Genomic DNA, 25587 nt, shown 5'->3' on the forward strand with positions numbered 1-25587 from the left:
CATTCTCTTTATTTTTCCTGTAACGTATTCAACACGTGGTTATTTTTCTTGGCTTCAGTTTCTATTATTCTAAGTCAATATCTCAGTCAAGTACAGCACACTGCAATATTTTAAAAAGTGCCTCCATAGCCATCATATCAATTTTTCCATCTGTAAACCTGGGCGAGGATAGTGTCCATCTCCTGTGGGTATTATGAGGACTAAAAGGTGAACTACATGTGACATTCGGCACAGTGTCTGGCACAATATGAGTGCTAATTATTTTTGTTACTTGCTTACTAAAATAGTCTAGAAGTATAATTATGCTTACTTTGTGGATGTGAAAAATGGAGCCTAGGTGTCTAAATAACCTGGCATAAGGAAAAAACACGAGTTGCTGGCAGAGCTGGTGGAGCCTGTGCCTTAGAATTCATCTCCTCCCTCAGCTGCCCTGCAGAGGCACTTCCTGCAGACCTTTATCCACTTCCCACATTGTTGGGTATCCCATTGCCTTTATGTTTATGGTTTGGGGTCACTTTACATTTTCAGTTAATTTGAAGAGAAGAGATAATCTGTGTTCCATTTCAGATGATCAAATTCTCAGGTTCATTTTAAGATTATTCAGGGGCTGTCAGACTTGGGAGTGGGAAAGCAGAGAGAGGGGAGAGATGAAGGCTCACTTCTAGTGTTCCTGGTGTGGTGTGTCAGTGTCAGAGAACATCGGAAGAGGGCAAGAAAGAGCCTAAATCAGGGGACGGTTAAGGATGTTCACTTGGTTGTGCGGTTCACTGGGATGATAGGGGAAGCCTGACACTTGGGATGGGGGAAGCCTGATGCATAGGAAGTAAGATTGTAACAGAAAGCCGGAAGGTATATCAGCTCCATGCAACCATCACAGAGCTCCGGTCTTCCCGGAGTTGGGCAGCTTAGCCAAGATCAGATTTATCCACGTAGAGAGAAGGTAGACACCCTATTCCAGGGTCAAGGACATATTGTGATGGACAAGAATTACAGCGGAAGAGCATCGCGGAGCTGAGAGGAACAGAGCAAATTAAGTACACAGCTTCCCTTCCCTCTGGAAGTGTACCCTGGGCAAAATCTGTAACTGAATTTAAATGACACTTGTTTCTAGAAGGGGCCTAGAATACGGAGGGTTTTGCCCTAGGAGAGCCTTTGTTTTCACCTTAAAAATAAATGGTAATGTTTCCATGTAAGGAAGAAAAAGCAATATTGCTTCGTATAAGATTCTCTAAGGCTTAGGGATGTTTTTTAAAGATGAAGAAAAGCAAATTACTTTCTTATTTACATTTACGCTGTCAACATACACCAAGTAGTAGCTTAAATGTAAGAGGAACTCGAATAATAGAGTAAAAATCCGATGCAATGCTGATTAAAAATGTAAATTTGAATTTGCCAGTGATCTTCTAGCTAAGCAGAGTAAACACAGGGAAGGAGAAAAGGCAGACTGAGGTTGGTTAGATAATTGAAATGATTGTGTGTGCTGAAGGAGGTAAGAAACGTGGAGTCTGGCTTCTGAAGAGTAAAGGGAGACTGAATAAGCCCTGGTAAATCAGGGGGAAAAATCAAGTCCCCCAGAATGATGCTTAGCAGTGTTTAGATTTTATGTGCATGGACTGAGCCAGTGATGCTTGGAGGAAATCCAATCAGCAAATTCCAACTGAACATCCACTCGCGCAAGGCAGCCTACTATGCATTCCCAGGGTAATAAAGAAGTGTAAAGATGAGATAACCTTGCAATATAACAGCTAAACATACAAAAAGGTAAGTAAGTAAGATAGAGAACGTATGCACCTTGAAGAAAAGAAAATTATAGCATGTTAAATGCAAAATAATGGTACACGATAGCAGCACTAGGGGACTTTGAGCAAGAGGTGGGGTGGTCAGGAAAGTCATCATTAGTGTATAGGAATGCAAGAGATTTCTGTGCATTAAGTTTGTATCCTGCTACTTTACCAGATTCATTGATTAGCTCTAGGAGTTTTCTGGTAGCATCTTTAGGATTCTTTTTGTATAGTATCATGTCATCTGCAAACAGTGACAGCTTTACCTCTTCTTTTCTGATTTGGATTCCTTTTATTTCTTTTTCTTCTCTGATTGCTGTGGCTAAAACTTCCAAAACGATGTTGAATAATAGTGGTGAGAGTGGACATCCTTGTCTTGTTCCTGATCTTAGTGGAAATGGTTTCAGTTTTTCACCATTGAGGACGATGTTTGCTGTGGAGTTGTCATATATGGCCTTTATTATATTGAGGAAAGCTCCCTCTATGTGTACTTTCTGCAGGGCTTTTATCATAAATGGGTGTTGAATTTTGTCGAAAGCTTTCTCTGCATCTATTGAGACGATCATATGGTTTTTCTCCTTCAATTTGTTAATATGGTGTATCACATTGACTGATTTGCGTATATTGAAGAATCCTTGCATTCCTGGGATAAACCCCACTTGATCATGGTGTATGATCCTTTTAATGTGCTGTTGGATTCTGTTTGCTAGTATTTTGTTGAGGCAAAATTTCCCCTTTCTATGCTTCTTGTTCTTTTGATTTTCATTTTGTTAGCAATGAATATTAGGCATGTTCTCTTTCCATATCTCTGTTGACATCCTTATTTTAAAAAATACTGATAAAGGTAGTAGATGCCCAGTTCATCTTACTAGTTTGATCCACTTTCTAGGGCTCTTAGATCATTCAGGGTCTGTGTGTAACGCTGTGGAATTATTTTTGGTGCTCAACCGATGTCAGCATAGTGCCATAGGAGGCCAGGAGAGGGCAGCAGAGAGCTGAGAAGCCCTCTGATAGAGGCCGGAGGAAGCAGAAGGTGCAGAAGAACCTGTAGCAGGTGGAGGAGGAAATATTGGATCCTTCATGAAGCACAGGGTATGCCCGTGTCCGTGCTCCTTAAATCAACCAAAGCCAGAGTCATTACTCAGACGAGAAACTGGAATCAGTAGGGGATGCCATAGGGAGTAGCAATTTTAAAACAGGAAGAGATGAAAATAGGCTCTGAGATATTACGGGGAGCCTGCAAAGGAGAGTCAGCTTGTGGGGTGATGGTGGACCCATGACTGCTTGTGAGAGCCATGACCCCAGTGAGTCTAGGCCTAGATACAAACCCAAATCAAGAGAAACATGCTTTATCTAAGGACTGAGCAAGTCTTAACTTAGGGATGCATGTGAACAAGATAGAGCAGAACATTTTAGGTAAGATTCCAGGGAACTGGAGAAGTCCTGACTTTTAGGAAGGGCAGAAGAGATTCCTGCAAGGTTAGTGCCTACTCCACAAGGAAAGACTCTTTAGAAGGCCAGGACGGGGCCAAGGGGTGTTATGCAGATGGAGGGCATACAGGAAGTACCAAAGGCACAGGCCAGGACCGGGAGAGTGAGCTAGAGTACCCCATCTAGAGAAGGTATTTCAAAACAAATTCTGCAAGGTTTTGAAAATTCCACAAGATTTTGTTATTGATAGTGCCAGTCTGAATCTACCTTAGGCCCAAACTTCCAGAATGTGGTTTAGCACCTCGCTACTTAAAGTGTGCTCTGCAGACCAGCAACACTTGCATCACTCGGGAGCTTATTAGAATTTTGAATTTTGGGTCCCACCTCAGACCTACTGAATCAGAATTTGTATTTTAACAAGATCCCCAGGTGATTCCTGTGCATATTACGCATATTAAAGTTTGAGAAATACCAGTCTAGCAGCCAGTCCAGGCAGGCCTGGGTGGCACTGATGCCTCTGGAAGATTTAAGGGCATCGGTAATGAGGAAGTGAGGGAGAACAGCTGCATCTGAATGAGGGTAGGTGCACCTCTTACCAACTTGGTACTTTCTTTTGGCTTATTTTTGTTAAGCCCCATTAGATTCCTTATAGTTACATGCAAAATCAACCAACCAATGTCTATTTCAGAGGCCCCATAGTGGGGAAAACCATATCCTTTTGCAGTCTGAATGGTGGTGGGAATCAAAGTGGAAGGTGCTGCCTGAGGTGAACAGGGTTTCTTAGCAGGTTTTTGCTATGTGTGGTCCAGGGTCTGCATATCCAGAAACTAGATTTTTGGTTTTTATTTTTCAGGCTAGCTAAAAGCAATTAGACTATAAGACCAGGGACCATTAGTATTAACATTACAAGGTGGTGTATATTAGTTTCTTATTGCTGCTATAACAAATTACCACAAATGTAGTGGCTTAAAACAACACAAATGTATCTTCTTACAGTTCTAGAAGCCCTAAATCAGTTTCACTGGGTCAAAGTCAAGGTTTAAGCAAGACTGGTTCTGTCTGGAGGATCCAGGGGGAGAATCCATTCTCTGTCTCTTCCAGCTTCCAGAGGCTGATGCTGGCATTCATGGTCCTCTATGGCTCATGGTCCTTTTCCTCTGTCTTCGAAGCCAGCAGCATAGCGTCTTGTTTCTGTCGTCACATTGCCTTATTCTTTTGTGTCAAATCTCTCCCCATTTCCCTCTTGTAACTACACTTGTAATTACATTTAGGTCCCACCTGGATAATGAAGGATAATGTCCCCATCTCACTATCCTTAGCTTAGTCACATCTGCAAGCTACTTCTTCCATATAAGGTAACATTCATAGGTTCTGGGGATCAGGGCCTGGATATCCTTGGGGGCCATTATTCAGCCTACCACAGTGTTTAAATCAGAATGCTAATTAATTAACAGATAACATAAAATATGCTTTTCCATTGATTAGAGCAACCTACCCTGTTTCTTGGTATTGGGAAGTCACATAAATGTCATAAGAACTGGACATTGGAAAAATAGAGAATGAGTGCCCACGGAAAAATAGAGAATGAGTGCCCAAGGAAGTGGCTATTTTGTGTCAGCCAGAGAGAGCCTTGAGAAAGCACCCTGACCCACAGCAATCCCTCATGACTGCATTCTTCCCGTGAACCAGAGCTTCTCTCCTCCACTCTGGCCTAGTTCATAGTGTCATAATTGCTCTCACGCTTCCTTGTTCTGCACAGCTCCCCTCCTTCAGTTGGCAAATTCTTTCTTTGGATGTATAATATTATAGTTGAAGCCCCAGGTTTGGGGGTTCATGAACCCTCCTAGGTACCTAAGGATACCCTCCTAGCTGGTCCAGGAAAGAGCAGCTCAGACATAAAACCAGGTCATTCAGGTAAAATGCTGCTGGCATAATCTTAGAAGATTTTGGAGCTTGAAGGCAACTTAAACATTATCTAGTCCAACCCCTCATTTACTGATGGGGAAAAAAGTCTCAGAGAGACAGCTGCGTGTCCAGGGCCACACTCTGATTTATTATGTAGTCAATGCAAATTCATAAAGCAGCTGCCATGTACAAGGGTTACAAAGAAACGGAATGTGAGAGAAGGAAATAAAGGATGGTGACCATGGATCTAGCTGGCAGGAGGCCCCAACATGTGCACCAGAAACCAGGCTTTGGGCATTTCTGAGTTCAGACTCTAACGCTCTGTATGGGCAAGTTGGAAAACCTCATGCTATTACTCCATCATTGATAAAATAGAAATAGTAGTATTTATTTCCCAGTACATATCAAAAAAATAAAATCTGGTTCTCGCTTTTTCAAACTAGAGAATAAGTGTGTTTACCTCCCCAGAGGCAAGCTCTCTCATGCTTAGGTAGTAACCCGTTGCCAGCCCAGCCCTCTGGGAAGCAGCAGAGTAGCAATATGACAGTCCCCTCCACTCCCATGGGCATCCTGCAGGGACACATATTGGAGATGATGGATGTGACTGCCACAGCAACGTGGATGAGGATGGAGGAAGCTCTTTTTTCCTTACATGGAGCACCAATGTGCCTGAGCTTGAAGGAGAACTGACTGCTCCCAAGAGGTTTGGAGCTGAACAAATGATGCCATTGATTCTCTCCATATGCACCCATACATATCTTTTACCATATGTCTGCCACCCCAGTGTTTGTTATTATATGTCAAACATGTTCAAATTCTTTTTTGCAGCTCTCAGAATAATATGCTGAGTAGAATATGATCATGGTGGCAAAAACCTGTGAAATCCTGAGTCATCTTTCTCGTGTTAATTAAAGTCATAATCCAGTGATCTTAGGTTTAAATAAGGAATATACATACATTTCAAAATACCTCAGCTAGAAAGAGACTCCTTAGGATTTATTTTTCTTAGGAACTCAAAGGAGATTAAAGTCTTTTCACAGGAACAACAAAGACATCTAGGTAGCCTAACAAAATCCACAACCAAATATGAAAATGTAAGTTATGCACCCTTGTCTGGGGGTTGACAATGCAGGCTTTCCATTTCCTTTTGGGGATACTGTTGGCTAGCTAGTCTGCTCTCTACTATGATTGAAAGACCTGCTCTCAATAGTTTCAAAACTGGCTAACAGGTCTCATCAGCGCAGAGGTCGAAAACGATGACCTGATGGCCCAGGAGGTCTGCAGACATTGGCTCAGCTTCTCAGAGGTGCTGGGACAGGACGGTTCCCAGTAGTCTCTTGATCCCCACATCACTGCCCTGCACATGGCCCCTCCAATCCGGTCATCTGCTCACCAGCCCATCCCACCCACGACTTGTCCCAGCTCATGTCTGCCCCGCTCCCGAGTGACCGAGTCTCCCAAGGCGTGGGTAACTCAGACCTATTCTCTCCTCAGTCTATCATCTTGTCATAAACTCTATGCCTGGCTCCCCTCAGGTCTTCTGCTTTCATTCTAACTGCATGTTTTATAGGTCAAGCAGACTAAAGTTTGCTAGTTGACTGTGTCTTTCCCTGCTCGCTGTTAAGAACCCCAATTCTAACGGAGGCTATGTGGATTTCTCTAATTAAGGGAAGGCTCAAAAATAAGAAAGCACAGGAAAGGAAAGCTCAAATTATTATCAATCTACACAAAGGCCAAGAAAAAAGAAGTAGAAGGCCAGATATCAAAGTATTAACAGTAGTTTTGCTGAGTGTTGTTGTTTTTTTCTATTTTTCAAGCTTATTTTTATCACAAACAGTGAATCAGAAAGAAAATGATACATGTTGTCAGTCAGAATAATTGTGCTTCTCTTTGTAACTATAAGGTAGAGTGCAGAAAGGCAAACCACAGGGACCTCTTTGGTCACTGCAATGGGCCAGGATCAGGTTAGGTAAGTAAAGGAAAGACTTTGCTCATATGCCTTTTTGAACTAAGCATAATATCAACTAAATTTGACTTGGTAAATAAGATGCCCCAAGGTCAACCCTACTTAGGCTTGCTTTATATTACTTCACATAGGCATGGCTAAATGGGTCCTCCATCACCCTCCAGACTAATTACATTTGATTAAAGGGCTTCCTTAAAAGCTCTTCTTTCACACTGAATTAAAAATGACTACTAACCTTCATTGACGATGCCAGGGGCGTCACCTATGAATTGATTAGGTAGTGCTGCATTATGCCTTTGGGATACTAGTTCTATGGGGCCCCGGGAACCCTGACTCCATAAGTCAATGTATGGGATGGTAATTACAATATTCTGTTGCTATTTCTGTGCTACAGTCCATCTGTGTGATGTAGTCACCATTATTTAATTCCAAATTGGCGTATTCTCTGCTTATCCAGTTTTTCTTTACATTTCTTAAAGGTATCTTGCTGATAGCTCTTTGCTCAACCTGAAGCCATTATCTCCCCTGTGTTTTGTACCAGAGGGTTTTATTTTATAGGTTTATGCCTACAGAATGGGATGGCAGGAGAGGCTAAGGATGGCTGAAAAGCAAATGGGTTCAACTATTCAAAATGTCAAAAAGAGAAAGAAATAAATCTCAAGTGCAGTCTGTGTCTGACCACTCAGAATTTGTTTTTGAACATTATTGATAACATAATATGTATTCTAAATGGAATGGTGTTGATTTCTGGGAATAGTAATTTTCTGGGAATCGTAATAAATCCCTATCTATCTATCTATCATCTATCTATCTATCCATTCCATGCAATTACATTTCAAATATAAATACATTTCGAAGGTAAACGAAAGCTTCAATCTAACAGGCTTTGAAATAAAGACGGTCACTTTTTTGGTATGTAGATCTTAATCCAGGTTTAGCCTTCTCTCTCCCTTAGGTACTCACTGCAACTGTGACTGACATGCAGCCTAAGAAGAGAGAGTGCAAGAATGGGAGAGGGGGAAAGAAACCAAGGGTCCCATCAGTAAAGCTCATGGAAACAGAGTTTCAACTAATGAATCCCAAAGGAAAATAGGTTATAGGAAAGACTATCTACCCAATAAATGTGGTCTTCTGGGATGAGGAGAAATTGTAATTTTACTTCATTAGAAGACCATAATTCTCTTAAGAGGGTTTAGTTTTTAAACAAGCAGCCTCTGCCACCCCATGCCTGTGTTTTTGATCCTGGCTCCTCTACAAATTAGCTGTATAAGCAAGTGACTTAACCACTCTACTTTTCATCAGAAAACTGGGTTGGTTATAGTAGTACCTACCTCACAATATTATTATTAGGAGTCAATAATCTCATAAATGTAAAATGCTTAGAACAGTTGTCTGGTTCATAGTAAATATGCGATAAATGCTAGCTCATTATTTTTGTGCCCTTCATCTTTAACTGAAATTTTGTTAAAACTTTCTTAAGATTGGTTATGTGTTGGTATTAGAAATGTCATCTTAAGATTGAGATTTTTTTATAATGGGTCCTAGGTTCACCGTTGTTACCCAGATGCTGTGCTGCATTTCAAAGTTTCTTTTAAGAATTCAAGATATTCTGCCTATCATCTTTTCCAAACATCAAGCCATTGCTATTGGAATATTAGTAAAAGCAAATATTTACTGAGCACATTTTATGTGCTAGGTAGAGTGCTAAGGTTTTTACATGGATTAATGCATTTGTTCTTCATAACAATCCTATAGCATTATCCCCATATGACAGATAAAGAACTTGAGGTATATGAAGGCTGAAGTATCTTGCCGGAGATTGTCCAGCTAGGAAATGGCAGAGCAGCAGCAAGTCCAGCTGGCTGCTCAAAAGGCACACCTCACATTCTTGGCTATAACCACAACTAGCCACCATATCATTGAGTGCCTTTGGTTTTCCTTTGGCCCATATAAAAGGTACAGCCTTATTGGAAGATTGATAACTAACCAGAATTTTTGAGTCATTGGCTCATCAATGACTCTAAGAGATTAGTAATATTGGTCGAAAGTGTGATTCTTTCCACTAATCAAATTAACTAGAGACACAAATGTTTCTCTAATAGTGGTTCTTGCTCATTTGTCTCTGCCTGATTTATCTGTGAGCTGCTCTCTTACAGTATTGATGGCTTCACAAATAAGAAGCCATTAATATCTCACATTTTTAAATGACTTTTGGTGCCTACTAGAGCCTTGGATGAAAAGTTGTAACATTGGAACCTTCTTTGTTTCTTTCATTCCTTTGTTTCCCCACATTCAATTAGCTGCTGAATATTCTGAATTCATCTCCTTATTTTGTGTAGGAGAGACTTTGCTAACCTGTAGAACCTAGGTAGAAAAATTGGCTGGAATTGTGCCATTGGAACTGTTTGTCAAATATGTAAAGAAGCCCAGGTGTTGGAAATGAAAGCCTTCTTCCTAAAGGACAAATCTCTCAGGGTTTCCTCACCCGAGTACATTAGCCTGGGGCAATGTACTCACTGGTGACCCCCTGGAGTGAAGCCCAGCCTCAGGAAGGGAGATGTGTAGCAGGTGACTGCTGGAAATTGATGCAGCTCGATTTGCCCCAAGGGTTAACTCTGAGTTCTGCAGGACTTCTTCATTTTTCTACCCTTTGGAAAAGGGTGTTCTTTTAGTTGAATTCTTCAACTTAAAAGTCTATATTCTTAGTATACTCTTTTAGTCAATATTTACCTATTTACTTTAAACTTCTTTAATCTTTTTGCTTTATTGTCCTATCTTTTTACTGTATCTTATCTAGTCTGAATTTTTAGCTTGCTGTTTCATCATGTTTATTTTATACTATGCTATCTCCTTTTATCTAAATTGTATGTATTTGCTTTATATGTGTTGTTTCAATTTTATTTATACCTCATTTTATCTTTAATGGCATGAGGTGACCAGCTGGCAGACAGCTCCTAAACTAACCAAGAGCAATTGGATTCCTTGTCCTTTTAAATATCTCACTAAACAGCTTTTTAAGTTTTCCACTGTATGTTCTTCTTTCTTCTAATAATGAAATTTCAACATAAAATATATCAAACTAATTATGTAGATTCACCTGTTAACTTCATTCTCTCACCTCACCTTTCCAGGACAATAATATTTATTTTTAGTGCCAGTGGTTTTGAGTTAGAATGGTGCCATCTCTTCACAGTATTGGCCCAAACTTTCCAAATGCTTCCTGACCCAAATTTATAGTTTCTATTTTTTCCAACTGCTGTATATTGACTAGGCCTTACACACAAATCGTGAGCTATTGAAGAAAACACAGGTGAGAAGACCTTCAGAATAACCTCCTGGTCCATGTTTAATCTTCCTCCAGCATTACAGCTGTTTCCTCCCTTCTTTCCCATGGTTTCAGCCCCATTAAAAGCCTTCGTTACCACTCCTGGATGATTGGTCTCCCTATCTCAAGTCTCCCCTCTGTTTCTTCCTTGTGACCACTTCCACACTGCTTTTCTTGAAATACATCTCTCTTTTCAAATGCCTCCTCTAGCTTCCCATGGTCCACACATGAAGTCCAAACTCCTCAACCCACATTTGAGTCCTCCAGGTTATCCCTAGCCTCCTTTTCCAAACATATTTCTACTTCCCTCCCTCACATTACACAAAATAACCAAACTTAATGGTTTGCTACTCTTCATTTATGGCTCAAACATTTCCACAGTTGCTTCTTCACCCATACTCTTTTTTCATGTATTTTTCTCCATCTGTGAAAGTCAATATTATACCCTCTTTAAAGCCCCTTTCCTATTTTTTGACTTCTCTAGGTGAAAATAATCAACCTCTGTATGACATTCCTTGGAGAAATAGTATTTTAGGGAATTAGTGTGGGTTTTGGCTCTAGATAGCCCTCAGTTCAAATCCTGACTGTGCTAGATATTATTTGACCTGAGATAAGTTATTTAACTTTTTGAGTCTTGTTTCCACACCTCTAAAAATGAAGCTAATAGAATCCATCTCACAGTGTTGTTAAAAAGAATAAATGAGATGAAGCAGGCAGTTCTGAGGTCTTTTTTTTTTAACAGCTTTATTGGAGTATAGTTGCTTTACAATGGTGTGTTAGTTTCTGCTTTATAACAAAGTGAATCAGTTATACATATACATATGTTCCCATATCTCTTCCCTCTTGCATCTCCCTCCCTCCCACCCTCCCTATCCCACTCCTCTAGGTGGTGACAAAGCACGGAGCTGATCTCCCTGTGCTATGCAGCTGCTTCCCACTAGCTATCAATTTTACATTTGGTAGTGTATATATGTCCATGCCACTCTCTCACCCTGTCACATCTTACACCTCCCCCTCCCCATATCCTCAAGTCCATTCTCTAGTAGGCCTGTGTCTTTATTCCCGTCTTGCCACTAGGTTCTTCATGACTTTTTTTTTTTTCTCCTTAGATTCCATATATATGTGCCAGCATATTGTATTTGTTTTTCTCTTTCTGACTTACTTCACTCTGTATGACAGACTCTAACTCCATCCACCTCACTACAAATACCTCCATTTCATTTCTTTTTATGGCTGAGTAATATTCCATTGTATATATGTGCCACATCTTCTTTATCCATTCATCTGTCGATGGACATTTAGGTTGCTTCCATGTCCTGGCTATTGTAAATAGAGCTGCAATGAACATTTTGGTACATGACTCTTTTTGACCTATGGTTTTCTCAGGGTATATGCCCAGTAGTGGGATTGCTGGGTCATATGGTAGTTCTATTTGTAGTTTTTTAAGGAACCTCCATACTGTTCTCCATAGTGGCTGTATCAATTTACATTCCCACCAACAGTGCAAGAGTGTTCCCTTTTCTCCACACCCTCTCCAGCATTTATTGTTTCTAGATTTTTTGATGATGGCCATTCTGACCGGTGTGAGATGATATCTCATTATAGTTTTGATTTGCATTTCTCTAATGATTAATGATGTTGAGCATTCTTTCATGTGTTTGTTGGCAATCTGTATATCTTCTTTGGAGAAATGTCTATTTAGGTCTTCTGCCCATTTTTGTATTGGGTTGTTTGTTTTTTTGTTATTGAGCTGCATGAGCTGCTTGTAAATCTTGGAGATTAATCCTTTGTCAGTTGCTTCATTTGCAAATATTTTCTCCCATTCTGAGGGTTGTCTTTTGGTCTTGTTTATGGTTTCCTTTGCTGTGCAAAAGCTTTTAAGTTTCGTTAGGTCCCATTTGTTTATTTTTGTTTTTATTTCCATTTCTCTAGGAGTTGGGTCAAAAAGGATCTTGCTGTGATTTATGTCATAGAGTGTTCTGCCTATGTTTTCCTCTAAGAGTTTGATAGTGTCTGGCCTTACATTTAGGTCTTTAATCCATTTTGAGTTTATTTTTGTGTATGGTGTTAGGGAGTGTTCTAATTTCATTCTTTTACATGTACCTGTCCAGTTTTCCCAGCACCACTTATTGAAGAGGCTGTCTTTTCTCCACAGTATATGCTTGCCTCCTTTATCAAAGATGAGGTGACCATATGTGCATGGGTTTATCTCTGGGCTTTCTATCCTGTTCCATTGATCTATGTTTCTGTTCTTGTGCCAGTACCATACTGTCTTGATTACTGTAGCTTTGTAATATAGTCTGAAGTCAGGGAGCCTGATTCCTCCAGCTCCATTTTTCGTTCTCAAGATTGCTTTGGTTATTCGGGGTCTTTTGTGTTTCCATACAAATTGTGAAATTTTTTGTTCTAGTTCTGTGAAAAATGCCAGTGGTAGTTTGATAGGGATTGCATTGAATCTGTAGATTGCTTTGGGTAGTAGAGTCATTTTCACAATGTTGATCCTTCCAATCCAAGAACATGGTATATCTCTCCATCTATTTGTATCATCTTTAATTTCTTTCATCAGTGTCTTATAATTTTCTGCATACAGGTCTTTTGTCTCCTTAGGTAGGTTTATTCCTAGATATTTTATTCTTTTTGTTTCAATGGTAAACGGGAGTGTTTTCTTAATTTCACTTTCAGATTTTTCATCATTAGTGTATAGGAATGCAAGAGATTTCTGTGCATTAATTTTGTATCCTGCTACTTTACCAAATTCATTGATTAGCTCTAGTAGTTTTCTGGTAGCATCTTTAGGATTCTGTATGTATAGTATCATGTCATCTGCAAACAGTGACAGCTTTACTTCTGCTTTTCCGATTTGGATTCCTTTTATTTCTTTTTCCTCTCTGATTGCTGTGGCTAGGACTTCCAAAACTATGTTGAATAATATTGGTGAGAGTGGGCAACCTTGTCTTGTTCCTGATCTTAGTGGAAATGGTTTCAGTTTTTCACCATTGAGGACAATGTTGGCTGTGGGTTTGTCATATATGGCCTTTATTATGTTGAGGAAAGTTTCCTCTATGCCTACTTTCTGCAGGGTTTTTATCATAAATGCGTGTTGAAATTTGTCGAAAGCTTTCTCTGCATCTATTGAGATGATCATATGGTTTTTCTCCTTCAATTTGTTAATATGGTGTATCACATTGATTGATTTGCATATATTGGAGAATCCTTGCATTCCTGGGATAAATCCCACTTGATCATGGTGTATGATCCTTTTAATGTGCTGTTGGATTCTGTTTGCTAGTATTTTGTTGAGGATTTTTGCATCTATGTTCATCAGTGATATTGGCCTGCAGTTTTCTTTTTTTGTGACATCTTTGTCTGGTTTTGGTATCAGGGTGATGGTGGTCTCGTAGAATGAGTTGGCGAGTGTTTTTCCCTCCGCAATATTTTGGAAGAGTTTGAGAAGGATAGGTGTTAGCTCTTCTCTAAATGTTTGATAGAATTCGCCTGTGAAGCCATCTGGTCCTGGGCTTTTGTTTGTTGGAAGATTTTTAATCACAGTTTCAATTTCAGTGCTTGTGATTGGTCTGTTCATATTTTCTATTTCTTCCTGGTTCAGTCTCGGCAGGTTGTGCATTTCTAAGAATTTGTCCATTTCTTCCAGGTTGTCCATTTTATTGGCATAGAGTTGCTTGTAGTAATCTCTCATGATCGTTTGTATTTCTGCAGTGTCAGTGGTTACTTCTCCTTTTTCATTTCTAATTCTATTGATTTGCGTGTTCTCCCTTTTTCTCTTGATGAGTCTGGCTAATGGTTTATCAATTTTGTTTATCTTCTCAAATAACCAGCTTTTAGTTTTATTGATCTTTGCTATTGTCTCCTTCATTTCTTTTTCATTTATTTCTGATCTGATCTTTATGATTTCTTTCCTTCTGCTAGCTTTGGGGTTTTTTTGTTCTTCTTTCTCTGAGGTCTTTTGGTATTAAAAAGCTTGAGACTCTGATTTGGTATTTGAGGAGAAGGGGAAAGAGAGGGAACCTCTGTTATGTTAAGAGTTATAGAGTCATGGGTTATGGGGGTGTGAGAGATGTGGATTTAAGGGGCTTTTAAAAAAATTTAATTTATTTATTTGTTTTTATTTTTGGCTGTGTTGGGTCTTTGTTGCTGTGCACGGGCTTTCTCTAGTTGCGGTGAGTGGGGCTACTCTTCGTTGCAGTGCGTGGGCTTCTCATTGTCGTGGTTTCTGTTGTTGTGGAGCACGGGCTCTAGGTGCACAGGCATTAGTAGTTGTGGCACGCAGGCTCAGTAGTTGTGGCGCACAGGCTTAGTTGCTCTGCGGCATGTGGGATCTTCCCGGACGAGGGATTGAACCCACGTGCCCTGCATTGGCAGGCGGATTCTTAAACGCTGTGCCACCAGGGAAGCCCTTTTATTTATTTATTTTTAAAATTTATTTATTTATCTGTTTTTATTTTTAGCTGTGTTGGGTCTTAAGGGGCTTTTTGTGTATGGAAATACAGCTCCTTTTGTCAGAGAAATGCCAAAGTGATCCTAGATAGATCATCTTGAAAATAAGTCAATTTGCATAAAACTTTATTATTGTGGTCTATTTGTATCTGCAGTAATTTCAAACTGTACAAGTATACTGATACCCAGAATATTAAGTATCTAAAATGAGTTAAAAATATTAAAGTATTCAACTAAAAAAGACTTGGAAGTGATGTTAGTTGAGCAGGAAATTCCAACATGTGCAGGGAAATTGAGGGGACAAGGGTCCTCTTGTGGAAGATGTAGAGAGGATAACAGTTAATAGGCTTGTGAAATAAACATATCCATCAGTGTAAGGAAAGCAAGGATAACTTTTACCTGATTTTTCCAATTTTATAATGGGGTTATGTCCTTAAAGGAATTCAGATGATGGGCACGAATTGATATGAGCACAGGTGTCCCTGGGACAGCACAATCTGCCTAAAGCTATAAAGACAGAGTGAAGTTTGAAACACCGCTAGAGAGAAAGAGACAGTAGTATTTCAAGTGAGGGTTAGTCAGGGGTGAAAGATGGTTTTAAGTGAAAAGATACCTCTCTCTGGTCTTTCTAAGTTAATATCACTTTAGGTTCAATAAAAACAGACTGGAAGGAACATTACATATTCTGAAACATAATTATTCTTCACATACACACACACACACACACACCTAACAGGATGTATTAAAGAGTGTGGAGATTTCCTTATTTCCCTCTCTTCCTTCACAGGAATGGAGGAACCAGATAGGCTTTCAGCTTCCTTAACAAAGGGAACATAGAGGAACTTATTATGAGCTGAGAGGAGAAGGAGGACATAAGGCAAAGTGCCAGAATGTCAGACATTGTGTCTTTGTGGGGGAAGTCCATTGTTATATTTGAAACCTTACTTTAATACCACCAACTATAGTACTTGTATACTGTAATAAGTACTATATACTTATATATACACATATATACTATTTATAAATATATTTATATATATACATATACTATATACACACATATAAAGTATGTATATACACATATATATGTATATATAATCAGAGTGATTATAAGAATGTTATATACATGAATACTTACATATATGGTATGCTGCAGTAATTTTAGATTTATCATAGTATATATATTACTAAGTGCCTAGGGTATGCTAGTGTATTAATGTTATTTTAAATACTTAAAGTGACTCTGCAGCATAGATATTATTTCAGTTTCAGTGATGTGGAAACTGAAGCTCAGGGTGTTTAAGTGACTTAATCAAGAAGGCTCTAAGTGGCAGAGTCCTAAGGCAGATTCATTATTCTGCCATCTCTCTGATTTAAACAAACAAATCAACCAAGCAAAACAACAAAACCATGCACTTTGCACAACACCAAATTATCCAGAAAAGTTTAAATAGTGTAAACTTTATAAATATTCTGTGTACCTGGCAATTTTGTGATTCTTCTTACTCAAAATTTTAGGTTTAATTGTCATCATGTGCATCAGAATATTATTGGTTTGTAAACTGTCTAACTTTTGTTTGTTGACTGATACTATTCTCTCTCTAACTTGTGTTTTCCTGTGAATCTAGTTCATGCAAATACTGAAGTCACCAGGCTGCTTTATTTCTGCTACTGAAGCACCTGGCTCCTGCTAGCACCTGGTGATGGCAACATCCAAGTGGTCAGGAATTGTTTTCAGTCTGGCTTCTGAAACTTTAGACAGCAATAAGCACAAAAATGTTCAAAATAATAATAAATGATGCAGTAGTTGGCCCTTTCAGTAAGCAGTGCTGAATCTTAACGACTGAGATTAAAGGTCAGAGAAAACATCCATAAATCTGGAGCCAGATAGGTGGTGAAAAGGGCCAAAAAGGAGAGGACCAGCATCAGGGAAAGAAATCTGAGCGAAGTGAAGAAGCTAAAGGAAAACAAAGACTCAGGAGAATAACAAACTGTGTGCAGGTCCCAAGAGGATAAAACTGCTAATGTCTGCTAACTGTCATGGACATACCACAGCTTCTTTGTGATCTAATTTGCAGGGCAGTGACATGCAACTCTGAATGAGCTGAATGCTTTCCTGGCTTGATTTTCCTCATCTTAGTCAAATTATTCTGCGAGTAGAGACACACCCTTTGTGCACATCCCTGTGACATGAATATATGCTATATACTCTAAAATTGACTAATTCATCCGTTTTAGGATTGGTGTCATTTATTTCAAGTTTGTCTTTGATAGAACCGACATCCTTCATCTTCATTACACCGAAATGCAGTTGTCCCAACCTCTCTCAAAAACACGTATCCATTTATGTTTTCAATTTACTTTGTGCTATTTTTCAAAAAGTCAGGTCACGACCTAATTTCTAAAGCAATCTTAACAGTGCTTTATCGTTCACCAGTGACTTACATGATTAAAGAATCCATCAAGATTTTGTGGTTGTTTTTGTTCTTTCTATAGCATCTCCTTTGCCAATATCTCATTCTTTGTGGTTTGCAGTTCAGCATCTTGAATACAAATTCGTACAAGGAATGGGTGTTATACTTTAGAAAACGGCAGCTCCATTTCAACATCCACATTGTTTCTTAGAATTTGTGCTCTCTTATTGTGAACTTCAACCATATAAATATAAAAAGGCGATCAAATACTTAAATACAACATCTACCTGAGATTAATAAGGCACCATGGTTTTCTTTCAGCCATGACAATGGTATCCAATCATCATTCCTAAAAAAAAAAAAAAAAAAATTTAAATAATTCATTAAAAAGCAAATGGACTGAAAGGTTGATACTCAAATTATTAGATTAATGAATAAGCCACTTTTTGGGGAACATTATGGACATTAGTAAGATGTGAGGAAAGAAGCCTAAGAGTGTGACACAGCCATAGATCCCATCTACATCTGGAATCCCAATAAAGAGCAATTCAGTTCCAGAAATATGAAGTAAAAATCTTTTTAAATCCTCAATTTACTTGTTGCCCACATGCCTTGCAGCAGGTTTAGGAAGGAAAATAGGCACTGAAAGGGGCAGTAAAGGGACAGAGAAAATGAACTTCTTATTAAGTTAAATGGCATTCATTTAGCATGAATGTTAATGGCACCAGGACATGGGGGATCAGAAATGGCTGTGCTAGGTCTCTTGTTAGATCTTAAGTGCTGAAGTAACACTGATGTGGAAAATGAGAATATTCTATTCTCACACTGGAACAGACAACCACCTTGATATGTGAATTGAAATGAACTGACTATAAGACCAAACTATATATTAATATTTTTCTCAATTTCAGACATTGTCTTAAACCATATCATGTAATATTCCAAAGCTGAGTAATACTTAAAAATTAAAATATGTTAAATTTGCTGTAAATGAGGTAAAGGCTATGGTGTCATAAATTGTCAGTGCCTAGAATTGACCTTCATGTAGATAATCTATTAGTTGAAATAATTCTTTTATGACTCTATGGGAAAGAAACATAGACTGTTGATATAGGAAAAGGTTGAGTGTTAAATATATATTTACTATCAAATATAATTTTATCATGCCTTTTAGAATACTTTGTTCTAAGTGAAAAAGATTAGATAAGATGGTCTCAAGTGATTAAGATTCTTTACTAATAATACATTTAGTGAGCAGATATATATATTTAGTATTAGTAACAGTATAAATCAAGTCATTTATATTGGAATACTCATTGGGAAAATGTCTATTAAATTTGCTTGCTTTTCATTCATTCATTGATTCATATATCAATTTCTTTCTTTTTCAATTTTTAAAATAAATATTTCTGGTAGCTTATATCATAGTTTGGAAAAATATAATTCATTGCCATAAAAAGACCAGGAAAATATAAAACAGGGAGAAATATGTTTTCTAAAATTAATTTTTAAAAGTGACTTAGTGCTTCAAAGTGGCCAGAGCAAAAGAAATGGAGATATGTTTCATTACATAATTTTTGTTTTTAAGGAAAAAATTGATGTAAGTTTCTGAGAATAAACATTTTTCCCCTTGGACTTTTGTCTGAATTCTATTTCTTGAGTGCATCTTCTCAAATACTCATAGACTCGTGTATTGGTAAATACCATTAGCTATATAAACATGGCAAATGCAATGTCAATTTTTATAGCATGTAGTGATTTGATTTCTAGATGTTTCACCATAGTTGTGGCCCTGTCGCCACTCTTCCCTAGTGACACTTATCACTTGTCCTATGTCTCCCATCTTTAGATCAGAATATCAAGTATTCTCCCATATTTGCTCTCTCCTTTTCTAACTATTTTTAAACTATCTTTTATCCAAAGATTATATTGCAACACATTAAATGCATGCTAATTTTTCAAATGATAAAATGACATCAGAGAGTTGTGAAATCTCTTCCTGGCTGTAAAAAAGTGCTTTTACTATATAATTAAATTAATAAAATTGTTACATTATTAACAGCAGGTCCCTAGATTAAAAAAATATATATTGATGGTAGAGGGACGTTTTAGGTCAGCTGGGTTGACAGTTAGGAGGGAAAGCTAGATGTGAAGTGAAGGGAGTGAAGAGAAGCAGGAAACCACGAGGGCAAACTGGAACCCACATCTGTCTCTCTTCACTTCCAGCCTCATGATGCTGGTGACCTATGGGAGAAGCTAGTGTTTTATGATACAATGTTACATGTGCGTCTGGACCAGGACTTGGAGAAGCTAAGGAAAAAGATCTGGGGGGAGATTGAGGAGTTGTAGGTTTGGGTACTACCCATAAAGTAAGCCAGTAGATAATGAAAATGTGCATGAGTGGCCTTAGTGCCTAGAGTTCTGCACGAGCCTTCAGAACATAACAATTACTGTTTCTTCACATCTGCTTTCCTAATCCTGTATAGATTATTTATGTAAGGTAAATGGCTAAGCCTTACGTAAGTTTTTACGCAAGATTTTTACACGAGGTAAGTGTCCAATCCTGACCCAGAATTATACAAGGAAGAAAATTCTGGGGCATTTGATTCTAGTTTATCTACATTGACACAGCATAAGGCCATCAGAGTCAACTCCTCGTCAATTTGGTATCCATGTGCACCTCTTTTATTCATACTTAACTTCTTCACTAGCCTTCTCCCAAAAATAAGATATAACTATCAATATTTGGGGAATATTTTTCCTCTTCTAACTGAGCATACTTGTATTTAACTACTGAGATATAAGGTTAACTACTTTTAATCTATCTTAAGGGACATGGAAAAAAGGAAGAAAAATGATGACTATATCCACATATTTGTTCATATCAAAATAAGGCCAACATTAATAAAGATTACAGTTCTTGTTTCTATCACTGGTCATATGGTCTTAGCTAGTGTTTGAAACTATCTTCTACTATGCATTCTGTATTCCCTTTGTTCTCAGAAAGCACCTCAGCTGAGAGTGGTTCCTTGCCTGGTGGGGTGACCCAAGACTTAATTCTAGAACGGTGTAAGCCAGTAGAAGTTCAGCTTTTACTGGATTGTTGTAGTTTTACATTAACTTTTATCATAGGCCATGGAATTATTAAGATGCTCCTCTGGGTATTACCTGTATTCCAACATACTCATTCATTTTCCCTTTGTGGAATAGCAGCCCATTTACCCCTTGAAAGTCAAGAAGATAAGTCCTTTCTTTGCCTGTCAGTTCATTGGAATCAACATGAAGAGCCCAAACTGGCCTGGTGGCAGTATCAACTTCCAGTTTTAATAGAACCATGGCTGTGTCCTCTGGTGGAAGCATCCTTCTCTTGGGAACTAAGCCCTCTGGACCAGCAGACACAAAGTTGTGGGTTTGGGGTGAAAACATTTTGCCAGTTCATCACTAGAAATGAGAGAAACTACTTCATTTTTATCCTCAATTCTCAGGTATATAATATGATATAATTCAATCTATCTCTAAGATGGATTTTTATTTATTTAACTTTATAGAGGTACAATTTGTGTATAAAAATGCATAGATTTTAACTGTATATTTTGATGAGTTTTCACAAATTTATGCAGTGTGTATCAACTCCTAAAATCAAGAAATAGAACATTTTCCATCACTTTTCATTTCCTAAAATTTCCCTTATGTCCTTTCCCTGCCAATTCCCCTGTTCCCTAGCCCTAGGCAACCACTTATCTATTTTATATAAATATAGATTATTTTTGTATTTTCTGTACTTTCATAAACATGGATCATAGGGTAGTTACTCTTTGGCATCAGGCTCAACTCAGGAAATTTTGTTTTTTCTTTTTCAGAGTTCATCCATCTTGTTTTATGTATCAGAAGTTCATTCTTCTTTTGAGTATTATTCTGCTGTATATCACAACTTGTTTATCCATCTCTCCATTTATTGACATTTATGTAATTTCCAGGTTTTGGTTATTATAAAAATGTTGCTAAGAATATTCTTGTACTTGTCTTTGTATAGACATGCTTTCATTCTTCTTCAGTAAATACCTAGGAGGAGACTTTCTAGGTCATATAGTAAGTATGTATTTAGCTTTATAAGAAATTGCCAAACTTTAAAAAAAAGCGATTTATTATTTTACATTCCTACCAAAATTGTATGAGCATCTTAGTTGCTCTATATCTTTACAAGCACTTGGTATTATTGCCTTTTTAGTGTTATCCATTTTAATAGGTTGATTGTAGTCTTTCACTGTAGTTTTAATTTGCATTACCTTAACACTAATGATGTTGAGCATTTTCCTACACTGATTGGACACTTGAATATCTTGTGAAGTGTCTGTCCAAATATTTTTACCCATCAAATTTTTTTCCTTATTATTGAGTTGAAAGAATTCTTTATATATTCTGGATACCAGTCCATTATCATATATAAGTTTCCAGGTTTTATATATATATATATATATATATAAAATATATATGTATAACCTATACACACATATATGTATATACACATATATGGATATACACATATATTCCATTCTTTGGCTTGCCTTTTGATTTATTAACCATAATATTTATAAAGCAAAAGTTTTTAATTTTGATGAAGTTGAATTTATCAGATTTATGGCTCATGATTTTTTGGGTTTTACCTAAATAATCTGTCTATTCTGAACTCACAAGTTTTCCTCTATAATTTCTTCTAGAAGTGGTAGAGTTTTAGTTCCACATTTAGTTCTATTTTTAGATAATTTTGTTTATAATGTGAGTTAAGGATTGATGTTCATTTTTTCCCATAAAGAACATTAAGATTCTCCTTTTCTTATTGTGTGAAATACCAATATTGCCACCTTAATATTATTATCTAGACTGTACACACTTGTTTTATTTTATTTTCAACTAGTGTCTGTATTTAAAGTGTATTTCTTATAGACAGAATATACTTGATCTTGCTTTTTGATCTAGTCTGACAAAATCTGCCTTTTGAATGGAAGACTTAGTCTAACAATAGAAAATTTAAAATAACATTTACAATCACATTAAAAATAGAAAATATTTGGGAATAAATTTAATACAATATGTGTAAAATCTGGGCAATAAGAACTATAAAACTATGCTGAGAAAAAATGGAAATACTGAAATAAATGGAAAGATGTACCACATACATGTACATGTTCAACTAAAATCATGCATTTTTTGTGTACGTGCATGTGTGTGTAAAGGAAACAATTCCAAAAAGAAAAATTCTTATCTCATATAAGCAGTTTTTCCACTGTGTCACACAGCAATTAAGTGGTAGATTTGAAACCTGAATCCAGGTTCGTCAGAATCCCAAACCCATATTATTTCCAATACATGAAATTACCTTTCTGTGTCTACTTATAATGCTGAAATATTGCCTAATTGCCAATAACTTCTGTCTTGTTGAATTAAAAGAGAATGATGCATTGGTCATATAACCTGGATCAGGGTTGGTGCCCAGTGCATTGACTTTTGCTTGGTTTCTTCCTAATACCATGTGCTCCTAGCTAGGTAGGAGATGAGTAAGGATCATCTCAAATCTACCTTGGATTTATTTCTGGCCTTTCTATCCTGTTCCATTGATCTATAGTTCTGTTTTTGTGCCAGTACCATACTGTTTTGATTATTGTAGCTTTGTGGTATATCTGAAGTCACGGAGCCTGATTCTTCCAGCCCCACTCTTCTTTCTCAAGATTGCTTTAGCTATTCAGGGTCTTTCATGTTGCCATACAAATTAAAAAAATTTTGTTCTAATTCTGTGAAAAATGTCATTGGTAATTTGACAGGGATTGTACTGAATATGTAGATTGCCTTGGGTAGTACAGTCATTTTGACAATATTGATTTTTCAAATCCAAGAACACAGTATATCTTTCCATTTGTTTGTGCCATCTCCAATTTTCATCAGCGTCTTATAGAACCATGCATCTATGGTCAATTAGTCTATGACAAAGAAGGCAAGAATATACAATGGAGAAAAGACAGTTTCTTCAGTAAGTGGTGCTGGGAAAACTGGACAGCCACATGTAAACGAATGAGATTAGAACATTCTCTAACACCATACCCAATAACTCAAAATGGATTAAAGACCTAAATGTAAAACCAGATACTATAAAAACTCCTAGAGGAAAACATAGGCAAAACACTCTGATATAAATCGAAGTAATATCTTTTTGGAGCCACCTCCTAGAGTAATGGAAATAAAAACAAAAATAAACAAATGGGACCTAATTAAACTTAAAAGCTTTTGCACAGCAAAGAAAACCATAAACAAAACAAAAAGACAACTTACAGAATGGGAGAAAATATCTGCAAATGACGTGACTGACAAAGGATTCATCTCCAAGATAATAAACAGCTCATACAGCTCCATATCAAAAAACAAACAACTCAGTCAAAAAATGGCCAGAACACCTAAATAGACATTTCACCAAAGAAGACATACAGTTGGCCAAAAGGCACATGAAAAGATGCTCAACATGGCTAATTATTAGAGAAATGAAAATTATAACTACAATGAGGTATCACCTCACACCAGTCAAAATGGCCATCATGAAAAAGTCTACAAATAATAAATGCTGGAGAGGGTGTGGAGAAAAAGGAACCCTCCTACACTGTTGATGGGAATGTAAACTGGTACAGCCACTACGGAGAACAGTATGGAGGTTCCTTAAAAATCTAAAAACAGAGCTACCATATGATACTACAATCCCACTCCTGGGCGTATATCTGGAGAAAAACATAATTGGAAAAGATACATGCATCCCAGTGTTCATAGCAGCACTATTTACAATAGCCAGACATGGAAGCAACCTAAATTTCCATCAACAAATGAATGGATAAAGCAAAAAAAAAAAAAAATATATATATATACATATATGATGGAACATTACTCAGCCATAAAAAATAATGAAATAATGCCATTTGCAGCAACATGAATGGACCTAGAGATTATCATACTAAGTGAAGTAGCCAGACAAAGACAAATATCATATGATATTGCTTACATGTGGAATGTTAAAAAAAAAAAAAGATACAAATGAACTTATATACAGAATAGAAATAAACCTGCAGACATAGAAAACAAACTTATGGTCACCAAAGGGAAAAGGTCGGGAGGGAAAACTTAGGAGGTTGGGATTAACATATACACACTACTATGTAAAAATAGATAACTAACAAAGACCTAATTTATAGCACAGGGCACTATACTCAATATTTTGTAATAACCTATAAGGGAGAAGAATCTGAAAAAGAATATATATATATATACACACACACACACACGAATCACTTTACTATACATCTGAAACTAACACAACATTGTAAATCAACTATACTTTAATTCAAAAATATGTAAATAAGTAAATAAATAAATAAAAGAACTTGGATGGGGGAAGAAAATCTACCTTGGATTACACTTTAAACTGCTTTTATCAGATTTCAGAAGGATCCCAGGAAGTCTTCCTTGAATCACTTAATAAGAAAACTAAGAATTATAAACTAGGAGACATGAGAGCTTTGGAAACTTCAAGGATATCTGTAGCTTCAGCACAGTAGTTACATCTGTCACTCCCAGTCTATTTCCATAAGAGTTAGTGGGAAGCATTTCCCATGAGATAGTCCAGAAGGCTTTTTTAATGGCTTAAGGCAGCAGAGGAACTGAGAAAATGGTCTCCTACTGTGGCGGTAGACTTGGAGGGAAATAACCTAAACAATAGCACAAACAATAACTTTAAAAAGCAGAAGAAAAAATAGCTTCAGAAAAAGAAGAAAGGGGTCCAAAGTAAGCCAAGACGGGACTGCGGAGACTTTAGGTTTGAGGAGAATTCTTACCCAGGGCCAATTTATGATTACTTAGCAGTTTGAAGAAACTTCAGACTGACAAAATTGTAATAGGACTGAATATTCTTCAGGCTAAACTTAATTCTAAAAGATAGGAGTAAAAAAATGGTCAAGTGAAGAATATTACCATACTTTTTATGGAAATTAAGATTATTTACTTTTTATTTATTTATTCTATAAATACTATTTGACAGCCTACTAAAAACTGTCTTGGCAAGATACTATAGGTAAATAAATGATTCAGATATGGCCTCTGCCCTTAAGGAATGTACTGTTTAAGGAAAGAAATACATAATAAGATGTTTATAAAGTAAGTACTATATCAGGTTATGCTAAGTTATGTAGTAGTAAAACAACAACCCTCAAACCTATGAGGTTGTGCACAACACATTTTTATTTCTTTCTCATGCATTGCCTGCTGTGGGGCAGAGTG

General features: G+C 37.3%; 1 pseudogene across 1 annotated transcript in view; it reads left to right on the forward strand.

Annotated features, from left to right (window-relative positions):
* Positions 1-14489: 14489 nt before the first annotated feature.
* The window catches only part of LOC309626893 (forkhead box protein K2 pseudogene), a 103512-nt pseudogene continuing 92414 nt past the window's right edge, over positions 14490-25587 (forward strand). Inside the window, exon 1 of the transcript XR_014249433.1 lies at positions 14490-14632. The product of XR_014249433.1 is annotated as a forkhead box protein K2 pseudogene (transcript). The remainder of the gene's footprint in view (positions 14633-25587) is intronic.

Source organism: Balaenoptera borealis, assembly GCF_965194805.1.
Source record: "Balaenoptera borealis genome assembly, chromosome: 3".
Taxonomy (NCBI): domain Eukaryota; kingdom Metazoa; phylum Chordata; class Mammalia; order Artiodactyla; family Balaenopteridae; genus Balaenoptera; species Balaenoptera borealis.